The 16,245-nt window shown below is 40.2% G+C and overlaps 1 pseudogene; it reads left to right on the forward strand.

Moving 5' to 3' along the window:
* Positions 1 to 431: 431 nt before the first annotated feature.
* LOC119249716 (serine/arginine-rich splicing factor 9-like) overlaps positions 432 to 16,245 on the forward strand; it is a 73,697-nt pseudogene continuing 57,883 nt past the window's right edge.

Below are 16,245 nucleotides of genomic sequence, written 5' to 3' on the forward strand. Positions count from 1 at the left end.
GTTTTTTTTCAGAGCTCTTTATGACCATTATCTCTTTTCATCTTCGTGACAGCTTTGTCAGGTCACTGGGAATAGTCTCCATTTAAAATCTTTAACAATGGAGTGCTGGAGGTCTGGTAAAGCTTCTAGAAGAAGTGATGCCTAAGCAGTCTTAAAGGGAAAACTAGCAACGGAAAAGCCAAGCAAGGGAAAAAAGGAGACTTCTCCAGGAGAAAGGTACAATACAAAAGAAAGGCAAAAATGAAAGCATGTTGATGAAGACAAGGCAATATCCACAAGCTCAGTGATTGAGGGCAAAATGGGAGGTTGAGAATAGGAAAGACATGAAAGTCAAGAATCAGGCAGGGGACTTGGAAGCCATTAATGCCCCAGGAGGAAATTATTGAAGGTGTTAAGCAGTGTCCCTGTTCGAAGAGTGCTCCGGGGACACTATGGTGGACCATGGAGCTGAGGTGGTTGTAAGGCTGAAAAGCGGGGAGCACGTTTGGAGGGAGTGTGACAGTGTAAGTGAGCAGAGCATATTTATGAATGAGCTAACAATGGCCATCGTCACTGAAACATTTGTGCAGAGTGCTTTGTACCTGGAAGAGGGCGACATACAACTGTTGATTAAGACTTAATCACCCGTCTTGGCAACACCAGGCTTTTCTGAAGACTGTTTCTGTTGTTTTTTCAAAGTTGCCTTTTGAAATACAATATTCTTTCTATACTCTCCATTGTATTAAGGAAGCGCTGAGGCTTTACAAATATGCTTTTGAGGTCTAGATGGGGCACAGTGCGTTGGCGTGGAAATTAGTCACTTAAGCATTTTGGAGCGTGTTTATGTGCCTGTTTCTTTGTGAGCAATTCAGAGGTATGTGAGTGCTTTTTTGCTATGAGTCTTATTTTCTTTTTAAGAAGACTAATGCAGCTTAAGAACAAGAACACGAGATACTGAAAATATAAGGATCCAAAAAAATACATCCTACAAATACCACCTGTAAAAAAACCAGGGTGGTGATATTAATAGCAAAGCAGTGCTAAGACAAAAGAGTACTCCCAGTGATAAGGCCATTTCTCAAAGATAAAAAGGGTGAATTCACCAGAAAGACATGACAATCCTAAATGTGTTTGGGTCTAATTATCAGTACCTCAAAGTACAAGGGGAAAAAACTGGCAGAAATAAAGGAGAAGCAGGCAAGCCCACAATCACGTTTAGAAATTTTAACACTGCTCCCTCAGCAGCTGATTTAAAAACAGTAGACAAAAACATTAATGAGGATATAGGTTTGAACAATACTCTCAATAACTTGACCTAATTGACATTAATAGACTATTTCACCCAACATGGAATATTCAAATACTGTATTAGAAACAGAAATTTGGGCCACTGGAATGCAGATTTTTATGATTTCACATGAGGGCTTTGCAGGATGATAGAACAGAAAAATTAGCTTTTATGTAAAAACAAAAATGATCATGCATTTATATAGGTACCTTACACTTAATTATAATTTAGTAAAGCTTTTCCTTATACTGATAGAAGTTATTGAATTTGTTTTCTCCTCTTTTCTGAGATAGAATCTTTTCTCCTCTAAAATATGTAACAAGGGCTCCCCTGGTGGTGCAGGCGGTTGAGCATCGCACTGTGAAGCCGTCTGCAGCCTCTGCAGCACCAGTTCGATCCTGGCCGGCTGGCAAGGGTCCCACATGGCGCTGCAGACCTCTCCTGTCACGCCCGCTGCTCCCCTCAACAGTGTATTTCGTCAGTCTGCCTGTTCTGTTCCCCGCTCTGTCTCTGGTGAATCCTCTCACCCCCCCCCCCGCGCATCCAGCCTGTACCCCAGTTCTTGTATAAATAAATAAATAAATCTTTTTTTAAAAAAAAAAGAAGACTAATGCTTTCTCATTCCTAATATCAGATTTTGTTTTAGTTGTCATGGACCCTCTAACCTTAAATGATAGTTTTTTTTGGTGGGTGTTAGAGAAATTTTTTAAAGAGGCATCTGGAATGAAAATATAACAGGGTGGTGCTCAGAACTTCTATTTATTACTTGGTTATAGTTTACCTTTCTTCTCATCTTTCACATTATAAATTCAATCTCTTGTGAACTTTTTTGTAGATGCTTGTACATCATTGGTTCTGGAATTGTGTTTATGATATGACTCATTTCTGATTGTTTTGCATCTCAGAAATGAAGTTGGGTTGATATTGAAGACTAACTACCTGTTTTTATCTTTCATTTAAAAAAAAATAAATGCAGTTCCTCACAGAGTAGGTCTTAAAAGTTCTTTTTTTAAATAGGAAACCTATTTTTAAATATTTATTTATTTATGCATACAAGAACTGGGGTATAGGCCAGAAGTGTGGGGGTGTGTGTGAAAGGAGTCACCAGAGACAGAGTGGGGAACAGAATAGGCAGAGTGATTGAAATACACTGCTGAGGGGAGCAGCGGGCGAATCAGCAGAGGTCTGCTGTGCCTTTTGTTTATCTCCCTGGCTGGGGCTCGAACTAGTGCTGCAGTGGCTGCGGAAGGCTTCACAGTGCTGTGCTTACCCACTTGCACCACCAGGGAGGCCCAGATCTTAAAAGTTCTTATCACAAGAAAAAAAATTGTAACTGTGAGAGGATTGAGTTAGCTGAACTTTGTAGCAATCATTTTGCAGTATATACACTTATCAGATCCTTGTGTTATACAGCTTGGACAGGTGTAACGTTATATATTAATTGTATGTCAATGAAAGTGGGGGGGGTGGATGATGCATAAGACATGAGCCCTTCCATGAAAAGTTTACACAGATTAAAAAAATCATTTAAAAACTTTTATAGGGCCTCCCCGGTGGCGCAGCGGTTGAGCGCTGGGTTGCGAAGCTGCTCCGCGGCCTCTGCGGCTCCGGTTCGATCCCCGACTGCTCCCCGGCCACCGGAGGAGGGTCCCACATGGCGCGCAGACCTCTCCTGCCGCCCGCTGCTCCCCTCAGCAGTGTACTTCGGTCCTTCTGCCTGCTCTGCTCCCTGCTCTGGCTCTGGTGAATTCTCTCACCCTCCCGAGCTTCTGACTGTACCCAGTGCATGTATAAACAAAACAAACAAGCAAACCAGCAAACAAATAAATAAAGCATGCCTCTATTAAAATAAATAAATAAATAAATAAAAACTTTTATATAGAAATGTTCATGTGTATATAAAACCCATACAAATTTATAGATAGATTACCGCTGAAAAGACACAAAACATTGGTAATATAGGCAAGTGATTAGAAAAAACTAGGACACAGTGTGGAGGGAGGAGTTGCTTTCTCACTGCCCACGTTTTAGTAATGTCAGGGTGCTTTATGCATGCTTATCTACTAATTTTATTTTGCAAAGTAAGGAACTGGAGACAAAAATAAGAAATCTCCTTAATTTGTGGTTAGTTTGTGGTTAGTTTCTTAAGGCTACAATAAAGAAAGGCATTCTGAAATAGAGATGGGTGGGGGTGGGGCAAGGGGATGGAAGAGTGAGGGCAGAAGCTCTGGATGCTGGTACTGCCCCTGGCTCAGACCTGTAGCCTGGGGCAAGCAAAATCTTTCTCAGAGTCTTCCCTAAGGTGTGGTCCTGCCCTTGGAAGTGCAGAGTCTTTGGAGAGACTGACCACTAACACAAGAAGGAGTTGTACATCAGCTTTTGCTAAGTGCTGAAATGATTTCAAAGCAAAATCTAGTCTGTTTCTTAAGCCTCATAGATTTTTCATATGATTTTGGGAAAAACTGGAGAATGCCAGCTAGACCAGCTGCTTAAAATGGAGAGAAATGAAATTGATACCGTCATAAACCTATGCTAATGGAAGGAATCACTTTTGCACAGATGTCTGTAAGCTGGAGAAGATGGGTTGAAATCAGCCCTCTTTCTGGATCAGTGGTTCTCATAGTAGGGTCCTTAGACCAGCAGCATGAATATCATCCAGGAATTTATTAGAGATGCAAATTCTCCAGCCCTATCCCAGCCAACTGAATCAGGACTCTGGGGGTGGGACCAATAGTGTGTACTTGAATAAGCCCCCCCAGATGATTCTGAGGCTTAAATTTGAGACTTGATCTAGATTCTGCTGTCCAGGATGGTAGCTATTCACTACACATACTGATGAGCGCTAGAAATATGGCTAGTCTAAATTGAGATGTGCTGCAAGTATAAAATAAACATCCAATTTCAAAGGTTTAGTGTGGAAACAGCAAAATATCTTGTCCATCAACAGATTAATGGGGTGAGAAAATGTGTATACATCCGTGAAAACAATGGAGTTTTCTAAAGTCATTTTTAAAAAAAGATTAATCCTGCCATTTATGATACGAATGGACTTTGAGTGTATTATGCTAAGTGAAATAAGAGAAAGATAAATACGGTGTGAGCTCACGTATGTAGAAGTTAATAAAATTGAACTTATAGAAACAGAATAGAAGGTGATTGCCAGGATATGGATGGGGAAGCAGGAAGATTGTGGCCAAAGGGTGTAAACTTTTAGATACAAGATGAATAAGATCTGGGGATCTAATATGTAGCACAATGACTATAGTTAACATTATTGTATTATGTTCTTGAAAGCTACTAAGAGAATAGATTTTAAATGTTCTCAACACATACACAAGTACTTATGTAAGGTGATGGAGGTTTTTTTAATAAAAGATTTATTTATTTATGCATACAAGAACTGGCCAGGCCAGGGTTGAGGGGGGTCAGAGGATTCACCAGAGGCAGAGTGGGGGACAGAACAGGCAGACTAACTGAAATACACTGCTGAGGGGAGCAGCAGGTGAGACAGAAGAGGTCTGCTGCGCCATCTGGGTTTCTCCCTGGCCGGCCGGGGATCGAACTTGTGCTGTGAGGCTGAGGATTGCTTCATTGTACCACCAGGGAGGCCCGTGATGGAGGTATTGGCTAGCATTATTGTGGCACCCATTTCACAATATGCTCCTGTATCATCATCATGTGGTATAAACCTTCCATGATATTATTTGTCAGATGTATCTCAGTGAAATTGGAAAAAATAGAAAACACAATGTCTCAGTAAAAATTTTATGTTGGTTACATGATATAATGATGATCCTTTTGATAGATTAGATCCCAAAAATATGCTATACAAATTAATTTCACCAGTTATTTATCAGTTGAATATGGCTACTTGAAAATTTTAAATATTTCTATTTAGACAGTGCTGGTCTAGACTACTGCCGTATTCCTTCAATGTTTGGGTTTGAGGAAGAGGGATTCCTTGTACATTTGGTCAGTTTTCTGCAGAGAAGAAAGACTGTATCATCTTCCTCCTCCTTCTCCACCTCTTCTTCCTCTGATTTGAGCAACACTTACTTGGTGTCCTGTAAAAAAGGGGCCCATGTTCTTAATGAGAGATGCTACAGACTAGTACTGCTGCTGTAAGTAATGAGGCTCTCCCTGAAGGCTGTGTATTGTCTCCATATGACTGGCATTGTGTGACTGTATTCCAGCCTGGCTGGCATTTAAAAGAAAGATAAAAAGAGATGGTTAAAATAATGATAGGGACTCTGTGTCTTGAAATAAAATTGCCTCCTTAGTTTGCCCTTGCACAGTCTAGCATCAGTGCCTTATTGATCAGAATTAGGAGTTAATAAGGTTTGGGCTAATTAATCAGATGGGTAGGGACTGGAACTGCACTGCAAGTCTTAATCAAGTCATCAAAGCTCTCAAGCCATGAAGGAGGTAATTAAAGGAAAAGGATGCCTGTTATATAGTAACAGGAGACTAGGAGAGGACGCGAGCAAGATAGAGAAGCTCCATTTTCTTTTGTACGCTGTTCTGATATAAGTCAGTCCAAATAACTAGAGCACATTGCTCAGCTTCCTATCAAAGAATTAAGTTGAATGAATTTATAAATCACCCCGCTGCATGATTTATTTACCCTAGACCAAATGTCAATGATACTATCTTACTTTTAACAAATTCAGTCTTTGCCAGGTTCTGTAGAATTAATTCTTTAGGATAACCTGCAGTTGTCACTAATGGTTGATGCAATTTTTATTTATAAGCAACAAGTAATTCAGTAGTTGATTATTCAACAAATACTGATTATGTCTGCTTCTAAACATTGTACTAGACACTTAACCATGGATCTTTATTAACTGCAGAGAGTTTTTATTCAGGTAAATTATGTTGCACAGTTAATGTTGGAGATTCTTGGGTAATATTTTCCCTTTTATTAATTTTTATGAGGTTACACTTTTGCTCTTCCATATGTACACATGCTCTACTCACCCACTGGGGGACTATTTTCTATGCTGTAGGACTTCATGAATCTGTCCCCACACTCTCCCCTCCACCCCCCTAAAATGTTTCATTGTGCAATTTCAAAAATCAAGTAGGAAAGAAATAAGACGATATGGTCGGGAGTCTGAGGAGAGAGATGTGAAAGGGAAACAGGTGTATGGAAGTTAAAGGTGAGATCATTGTGTGTGATTTAGACATTGAGTGTGAAAGATGGAAAGATGGAGTAATCTCAAAAGAAGGGAGGTTTGCAGTTACTCAAATTGCAGTCACTCAAATTTCACTTGAAACTTAGTGAGTGCATCAGCAAAGCACTGCTATATTTGGGGGATTACCCATGGGACACAAGAGAAGAGTCCACTGTATTCAGGAGCCAGAAGACCTAGTGTTCTTGTCAAGGGCATTTCAATGCAATAGGGAGCAGATACCAGATCGCAGGGGAGGGGAGTCTCATCTTTCTTGCCTTCCCCTTTCTCTCCAAAAACTCTTTCTCTTCCTCCTCCTCTCTTTTTTCAGGACCCCTAGGCTGTGAGTGGGCTTGTTGAGCTAATTAACATCTGAATGTTCCCTCTTTTTCCAGCCCCATTAAGTATCTGATTCCTTGAATCCCTCCATTATTTAATAAGTCTCATTAAAATGTTAATAAGAAATATCTCTAGGGCCTCCCCAGTGGCGCAGCGGTTGAGGGCTGGGTTGCGAAGCTGCCCGCAGCCTCTGCAGCGCTGGTTCGATCCCCGGCTGCTCCCCGGCCATCGGAGGAGGGTCCCACATGGCGCACAGCCCTCTCCTGCTGCCCGCTGCACCCCTCAGCAGTGTGCTTCGGTCCTTCTGCCTGCTCTGCTCCCCGCTCTGGCTCTGGTGAATTCTCTCACCCTCCCGCGCTTCTGACTGTACCCAGTGCTTGTATAAATAAATAAAAATAAAAAATAAAATAAAAAGAAATACATTGTTAAAAAAAATCTCTAAATTAATTCATCTACTTGATGTAATATAATTTTCCCAGATTATTTGGAGAAATTCTACAAAACAAGGGAAGTGAAATAACAAAGTGTTCTGCAAGACAACAGTATGTAAGATTGTATTGATGCATTTATACATGGGTCAAGGTTATATAGGTCACTGGAACAGACAGGGAGTACAGAAATAGAGCAAAATTTATTTGAGAATGTAGTACAATATAGGATAAAGGTGACATCTCAAATTACTCATGTAAAGTGTAATTTAGTCAACAAATGATGCTGAGGTAACTATCTAGGATTGTCACCAAAATTAAATTCCAGGTGGAGACAAGCATATGTATTCAAGGGTAATCATGACCACTTTATTTGTCATAGGAAAAGATGGGAAATAAACTAACATCTGTCATAGGGTTGAATTATATATGTTACTGTAGGGATATTAAACTATTTGGAAAGGATAAAATATGTGCTGTATGAAATATTTCCAAGTGACATTGCTACACATAGAAAGGAGGGTGCAGGACAGTATCTGACAGGCCATCTGTAAATGTATGTGTACACATTCATTCATACACGTGCCTGTGTGTGCAAGAGATATTTGAGAAGGAAACAAAGTGTGATAGAGGGTGATTTACTCTTCATTGTATAAATATGTCCACTGATATGACTTGATTTTTTAATAATGAAAAACTAGATTTAAAAAATTGAAAAAAATTGTGTTGATAGTGAATTCCCCTCAACTTCTGGAGCTCTTTTGGAATAATGAAAAGATTTGGGGTGTGAGGGTGGGAGCAGAGTTTGAGTCCAGGCTAAATCCTTGACAAGCTGAGTGTCCTATGGGAAAACATCCTTCCTGAGCATAATTTTTACCTAATAGGGATAATAATCACCCAGTTTTTGGTTTATTTTGAAAGTCAACTGTATTAATTCTTGTGCACAATTCATAGTATAATGACTGACACTTAATTTGGATGATGCAAAATCCCTCCACCTAAAGAACTCTTTTATGGACCTCTTGCTCTCAGGGACTTACCTTCCTCTATACCATTTCAGAGATTTTTTTTCTTGACATTGCTGTGAACTTTACCTATTGGAATCAGAAAATAAAATATTGAGTCACGAGACTTGGTTACTTTTTCTCAATCTTTCCTACCTTTCTACCTTTATTTTTACTTGTTTTGACTTGGATTTCTTGGGGTTCTAACCATTATCCTGCCAAATTCCTTTACTTTTCTGCCTTTTTGTAAATTTCACCAGGCAAAATCAAATTGGGTGAATCCAATTGTGCCTTCTACATGCCTTCCCCCCAGTCCTTCCGAGCTACTAGAAAGCCCTCAACCACTGCTCAAAGTTGACTGTCTCTGCCTTGGGAGAACCTTCGAAACTCCTTGGCAACTCTTTCTTTGTCTTGGGAGTGTGCCTTCCCATTTATCACTATGATCATTTCAAACATCTCTACTCTTCTAAAACTCTGGTCTTTCTAATACTATCAGCAAAATTACCTGATCTCCAATTTCAGAGAAAATAGGAGCCATCAAAAGAAAATCCCTTCAGGGGCCTCCATGGTGGCATAGAGGTTAAGTGTCAGTGCTGTCATGCTATAACAGCTGTCATCGCTGTGGCCTGAGTTTGATCCCAGGCCAGGGAGCTAGCCCACATGTGACAGAGCAGTCTTCATCTGTCATGCCTGCTGCTCCCCTTAGCAGTGTATTTCAGTAGATCTGCCTGTTCTGCTCCCCACTCTGTCTCTGGTGAGTCCCCTCAAACCTCCTTTCCCTCCCACACCTTTAGCCTACACCCCAGTTTCTTCTATGCATTAAAACAAAAAAGCAAAGGAATTAAAAAAAAAAAAAACACCTTCAGATTCTCTCCAAGCTCACATTACATTTTGCTCTCATTCTGTCCTTCTACTCTGATGAGAAAAGGGAAAACTTGCCCTTTAAACTATGTAAAACTAATTCCATGCTCTGGATTAGACTTATCCAGAGTTCCTCCCTCAGAATAAGTGACCTTGACCTCCTTCCCTTCATTCTTTAGTCTCCCTATCAAACTACCATAAAAAGGACAATAACATTATTATTATTATTTTTAAAGATTAATTTATTTATGCATACAAGAGCTGGGGTGCAGGCCAGAGATGCGGGGTGTGGGGGGTGAGAGGATCCACCAGAGACAGCAGGGAACAGAACAGATTGTCGAAATACACTGCTGAAGGGAGCAGCGGGTGAGATAGGAGAGGTCTGCTTCACCGATTGGGATTCTCCCTGGCCAGCTGGGGATTGAACTTGTGCTGCAGAGGCTGCAGATTGCTTCATAGTGTGGTGCTTAACTCCTTGCGCCACCAGGGAGGCCCCACATTATCACTATTATCATAACCTCCTCACCATCAAGACTCTAAATCCTCCCTCTAAACCACAACAAAACGGACTCAGAGCTCTCTCCAGAATGCCTCTCTTCTCCATTTAGCACCATCAACTCTCTTCTCCCTTTCATAATTAAATGGTTTGAAAGAATTTTGCACTCACTATCTCTACCTCCACACCTCCGACCTTTCCTTGCACTCCGCTCAAAGATTCTTGATGAAGACTCAAAGTTTTCAAAGTGGTTAAGATCAATGGACACATCTCTCATCTTAATTGTCCTCTCAGCAGCATTTGCTTCTATAGATTGAACATTTACACGTTCTTCCCTTGACTGGAGAAAAGTCTTCTTGTGCTTTTCTTCCTATCACTTTGACAGGGCTTCTTCACAGTCTTACTCAGTTCTTCCCTTGAATGCTGGCAATCTATAGAACTCTGTGCTGTCCCTACCTCTGTTCCTGCTATGCCCGCAGCCCAAGGGCAGTCTCATTCAGCCCTATGGCTTCACACACTATTGTTAGTTATACCTTCACCCTAAATCTCTCTCCTGAAGTTCATAACTATATGTGCACCTGGGTTCCCATTCATTAAGCAGCTGTTCATTGAGCAGTTACTATGTGCCTAGGACCCTAAAACGCAAACAAATTCAACTCTACAATTACTTCCTTCAAGTAAAAGTTCAAGAATATGTATTTTCCTTTAAATTTCATCTTTTTTCTGTGATATCTATTTGGGCACCATCGACTCAAATTCATCCAAACCAAAGTCTGGGTAGATGTGTGACTGTTCCATCTACCTCTTTCCTAATTGAATCTGTCACCAAGTTGTCTTTTTTCCTTCTTGAATCTTTCTCTCTCTCTCTCTTTTTTTTTTGTGGGACCCTCTACGGCGGCCGGGGAACGAACCAGCGCTGCAGAGGCTGCCGGCACCCTCACAGCCCAGCGCTCAACCGCTGCGCCACCAGGGGAGGCCCGAATCTTTCTGTCTTTTAAATAGATTTAGTACTGTGAAACTTTCCACCTCTTTATATTTCACGGTCACTTTCATAATTTGGGAAGAGACCTCTAGTTGTTCACCCCACCTCTAATTTTGTGCCCCTGCAATCCATTCTCCCCTTCTCAGACTCTACGATCTTTATAAAATCCAATTTTGATCAGAACTCCTTTCATTCTTTAATCATTAGTGGCTCCCAAGTTCTCTTAACATAAAGTCTGCACTCTTAATCACAACATGACTTAGAACACTCTCCAATAATCTGGGAGCTACCAATCTCTCTAGGCTCACATTGTACCACTCCTGCAGTTTCTGGGTGAATGTGCCATGTTTTCTCTTGTGGCTGCTTCACCATCATATTCATTCTACTTACAATACTTCCCTACCCCTCTCTTTATGCCACTCCTGATCTGGTGACTCTTAGCCTCTATGTCTTAGTATAGATACCGTTTCTCTGGGAAATCTTTCCTAACGCTCCAAATCTGAGTTAAGGCACTTAAAAGAGGCCACATGACAAATTAGGAAAATGGACTCTGATTATGATTGCTTGGGTTTGATTCCTGGTTTTGTTTTCTTCTGTATGACCTTGATCAAGTAACTTAAACCCTTTGTACCACAATTTCTCATTGACAGAATGGACTAATTAATAGTATCTTCCTTGTGGAGTTATAATGAGGATTAAGTGAGTTAACATTCTATAAAGCGCTGTTAGAGACATCTATCACAGAATGAATGCTATGAATGTTGGTTATTATTTTCCTATGTGTCTCAACCATGGCAGTTAAAGTAGTAATTGTAATTGCTGTTTGCAAGTGTGCATTCCACACTCTGAGGGCATAGGATTCCTCAGGCTGGGACCATGTTTTTCTTGTTCACTGTTGTTATTTCCAGCATTTAGTTCAGTGCATAAATATACTAATTGAGCAGGGTTCTAACACAAAGCATGTATTAATACATATAATGTATAGATCATAACAAGATAGGCACTATTATCCCATTTTACATGTGCAGAAACTATGACACAGAAAGTGAAGTAACTTACTCATGATGACCATAGAGTTAATAAAGCAAAATAAAGATATTACCCTGTTCTATCTGTTTTTGAAGCCCATGCTCTTAACCACTATATTCTTCTACACAGAGAGCACCAATCAATATTATTGACTACATGGCTGGTTGAATATCTGTGGGAGTTTTCTTAGCAAGCTTCTTTTTCTTACTGTCCCTGACTTAGGCTGTCTTCTATAATAAGAATAAAAAAATAATCAGCATAGTTGTCTCCATTTCATGGCTACCTTTTCTTCTCAGATTATTCTCTAACCTACTGAATTGTTTGGGTTGGTACAGTCAGTCAATTAGGAGTGAAGAATGGAGGCAACACTTGTATAGAACAATACAGATTTCATTGGAAGTTAGGTGGTAAACATGAAATGCAAATTTTTTTATTTTCTGGTCTTTTGCCTCATGAAGGGCATTCATAATTTCTGACTCCTAGTTTTGAATTCATAATAAAGGAGAATAAAATTGTATGCCATTTTTTTTTTAAAAAAAGATTTATTTATTTATGCATACAAGAACTGGGGTATAGGTCAGAGGTGCGGGGACTGAGAGGATTCACCAGAGACAAAGTGGGAAGCAGAACAGATACCTTCACTGAAATACACTGCTGAAGAGAGCAGTGGGTAAGACAGGAGATGTCTGCCACACCATGTGGATAGCTCCCTGGCTGGGGATTAAACTTGTGCTGCAGTGGCTGGTAATATCTTGATAGTACTGTCTTTAACTCCTGCACCACTAGGACCTGCAATTATTTTAAACTTGAATTTTCAAGGTTCAAACTTCGAGACAAATTTCAAGAAAAGTACAAAGAATTCTGATATACTCTTAACCAATAAGTTTCACCAATTGTTAAAAAAAAATCCATCAATCACCTAAACGTTTTCCCACACACTTTTATTTTATTTATTATTTTTTTAAAGATTTATTTATTTATGCATACAAGAGCTGGGGTACAGGCCAGAGATGTGTGGGTGAGAGGATCCACCAGAGACAGAGTGGGAAACAGAACAGGCAGAGTGACTGAAATACACTGCTAAGGGGAGCAGTGGGCAAGACAGGAGAGGTCTGCTTTGCCATGTGGGTTTCTCTCTGGCTGGCTGGGGATCGAACTCGTGCTGCAGAGGCTGTGGATTGCTTCATAGTGCAGTGCTTAACCCCTTGTGCCACCAGGGAGGCCCCACATTTTTATTTTAAATAGTACATACTAGCTAGCATATTATATATAATTATCTATCACTTAACACCAATTATATATTTTATTTTTTTTAAGATTTATTCATTTATACATATAAGAACTGGGGTATAGACCAGAGTTGCAGGGGGAGGGGGGTGGGAGGATTCACCGGAGACAGAGTGGGGAACAGAACAGGCAGACTGACTGAAATACACTGCTGAGGGAAGCATCGGGTGAGACAGGAGAGGTCTGCTGCGCCATGTGGGTAGCTCCCTGGCCATGACCGAACTCGTGCTGCAATAGCTGGGGATAGCTTCATAGGTTGTGTCTTAAACCCTTGCGCTACCAGGGAGGCCCAATTATATATTTTATGTTACCTTTTTTGTACAGTTTAAAAACGGAGTTGTTCCTAACGAGAACTTATACTTCCAGTCTTTCACAAGGAATGTTTGAAAAATATTATCCCAAAGTGTCCCTTGTTAAAATTTCATAAGAAATATTAAAATGAGCAGCATTTTTTACTGGACCTTCATCTCAGTGGCTATTACCAGAAGTATTATGTCGTCTAACACTAACCTTTTTACAAAAATTAAAATATTGATTCAAAAAAATCCCCTTTGCTATAGTTAATCAGTCACGTTTCCTATTCTTACTCAATTGGTATTAATAGAAAGCACATGAGTTTTGAAGTCATATAAATTTGGAACTGAATTAGGTTCACGATAGGTAGGTTTTATTCTTCAAGTCTTACAGTTCTTACTTGTAGTTGATCACACAGGTTTGCTAGAAGGATTAAAAGAGATTATGTAAGGACCTCCCTGGTGGTGCAGGGGTTAAGTCACAGCACTATCAAGCTGTTGCTAGCTACTGAAGCATGAGTTCAATCCCCGGCCAGGGAGCTACCCACATGGTGCAGCAGACCCCTCCAGTCTTGCCCACTGCTCCCCTCAGCAGTGTTTTTCAGTAGATCTGCCTGTTCTGCTCCCCACTCTGTCTCTGGTGAATCTTCTTACCCCACCACATCTCTGGCCTGTTTCCCAGTTCTTGTATGCATAAATAAATACATCTTAAAAAAATCTTTTTAAGGAAAAAAAGAGATAATGTAATTGAAAAACCTGATATGTCAGAAGTTTTATTATTTTTTTAAAAGATTTATTTGTTTATTTATACAAGCACTGGGTACAGTCAAAAGCGCGGGAGGATGAGAGGATTCACCAGAGCCAGAGCGGGGAGCAGAACAGGCAGACTGACGAAATACACTGCTGAGGGGAGCAGTGGGAGGCAGGAGAGGTCTGTGCGCCATGTGAGACCCTCACCCGGTGGCCGGGGATCTAACTGGCACTGCAGAGGCTGAGGGCAGCTTCGCAACCCAGCGATTTACCGCTGCCCACTGGGGAGGCCCCAGAAGTTTTTTTTTTTTTTTAAGATTTATTTATACATACAAGAACTGGGGTAAAGGCCAGACGTGTGGGGTTGAAAGGATTCACCAGAGACAGAGTAGGGAACAGAACAGACAGACTGACTGAAATACACTGCCCAGGAGAGCATTGGGCGAGTCAGGAGAGGTCTCCTGCGCATGTGAGTAGCTCCATGGCTGGGTATTGAACTCGTGTTGCAGTGGCTGAGAACAGCTTCATCGGTTGCGTCTTAACCCCTTGCGCCACCAGGGAAGCCCCATCAGAAATATTTGATAGACATTCGGTGCTTAAATGATTTGTATATTGTATTGTTAATGAAGCTAAGAAGGCCTGGAGGGTTAGAAGAAACATAGCATGACATGCCTTTAAGAGATGTCTTTGATTTTATCATCTTGGATTTTGGGGACATCACCCACAAACTTTCTTTTTCTTCCATCTATATAAAACTGCAGTATTGTAATCAGCTGCTGATACTGTTTAGCTCTGTTTCAAGTTCATTGCATGTTTTATCTTATTCATCCTAACAATTCCATGTGGTGAATACCTTCGTTATCTTCATTTTACAGAAGAGGAAATTGAGACTTTGGAGGTTTTATAATTACTAAGGATCACAAAACTGATCACCTAATGACCCCACTATACCGATACTGCAGCATATTTACGCTGATGACTGTGAAGAAAAAGATTCAATATAAAGCTCAATATATTTTCCTCAAAGGGCAAGGAAGTATGTAGTAAATTTTAACAGCAGCTTCACTGGGGTATAATTTACCTACTATAAAACTTGCCTATTGTAAGTGCACAGTAAAATGATTTCTAGAAAATTTATAGCTGTACAAACAATCCCATAATCCAGTTTTAGGACATTTCTACACCCCAAAAAGTTCCTGCCTGCTCATCGGCAACCAATCCCCATTCTTTTTTTCTTTAAGTTTCCCTTTTCTAGAAATTTCAATATGTATCTAGCTTCTTTTTCTTCACATGTTTTTGATATTCATCCTTGTTGTTGTGAGAATTAGTAGTTTTTTCCTTTTTATGGTGAAAGAGAGTCCATTATTCCATATAAACAGACCATTAGCAGTCTAATAACTATCCACCTGTAGGATCTGTATCCATACATCTTTGTTTCTTTGGTTAAGATATCCAACTTCCATCTGCCTGTTCTGCTCCCTGCTCTATCTCTGGTGAATCCTCTCACCCTCCTGCGCCTCTGACCTGTACCCCAGCTCTTGTATAAATAAATAAAAAAATCTTTTAAAAAAATTGAGGTAACATTGGTTTTCAGCACTATGAGATTTAGATGCATAGCTTCACACCTTGACAAGTGTGTATACAAACCACACCCACCACCGAGGTCTGATTTCTAAGGGGATTTTTTGAGTTAATCATTTCATATTCTTGGCATATGGTACACTATGTGGAATAAAAAAATAGCAAATGAATAAATAGTAAGTGAACATTTTGGAATCAAAGGAAAAGGGGGTTCATTTCAGATCCATCAAGATATAGGCAGCGTTTCTCAACGCTGGAGTCACAGCACAACTGGAGTCACAGCACAACTGATGGGTCATACAGTAAGTTGTCAGGTAATTCACCCAAATTTGCAAATATCCTCAAGTTATTTTGCTTAAAAAAGAAAATCAGAACAGTTTTATCTGAACAATGTTACTCTTACTTTTCTTCCAATAATACTTTCTTGAGTGAGGGGAAAAAGCAGAGTTACAAATGGCCAACCAAGAAGGGTGCCTCACTTTGGGGATGCTCAAACATGTGTGAGGAGTGTGGACCTCATCTGTTAGGAGTCACTAAGAAAAAAGAGGGCCAACTTTTTTTTTAAGAAAATTTTTTTTTTTTTTCTGTTTTAAATTCTGTTTTATTTTATTTTTAAAAAGATTTTATTTATTTATTTATACAAGCACTGGGTACAGTCAGAAGTGAGGGAGGGTGAGAGAATTCACCAGAGCCAGAGTGGGGAACAGAACAGCCAGACTGATGAAATACACTGCTGAGGGGAGCAGCGGGCGGCAGG

The sequence above is a fragment of the Talpa occidentalis genome, unplaced genomic scaffold, assembly GCF_014898055.3.
Source record: "Talpa occidentalis isolate TD23 unplaced genomic scaffold, MPIMG_talOcc4v2.1, whole genome shotgun sequence".
In the NCBI taxonomy this organism is placed as follows: domain Eukaryota; kingdom Metazoa; phylum Chordata; class Mammalia; order Eulipotyphla; family Talpidae; genus Talpa; species Talpa occidentalis.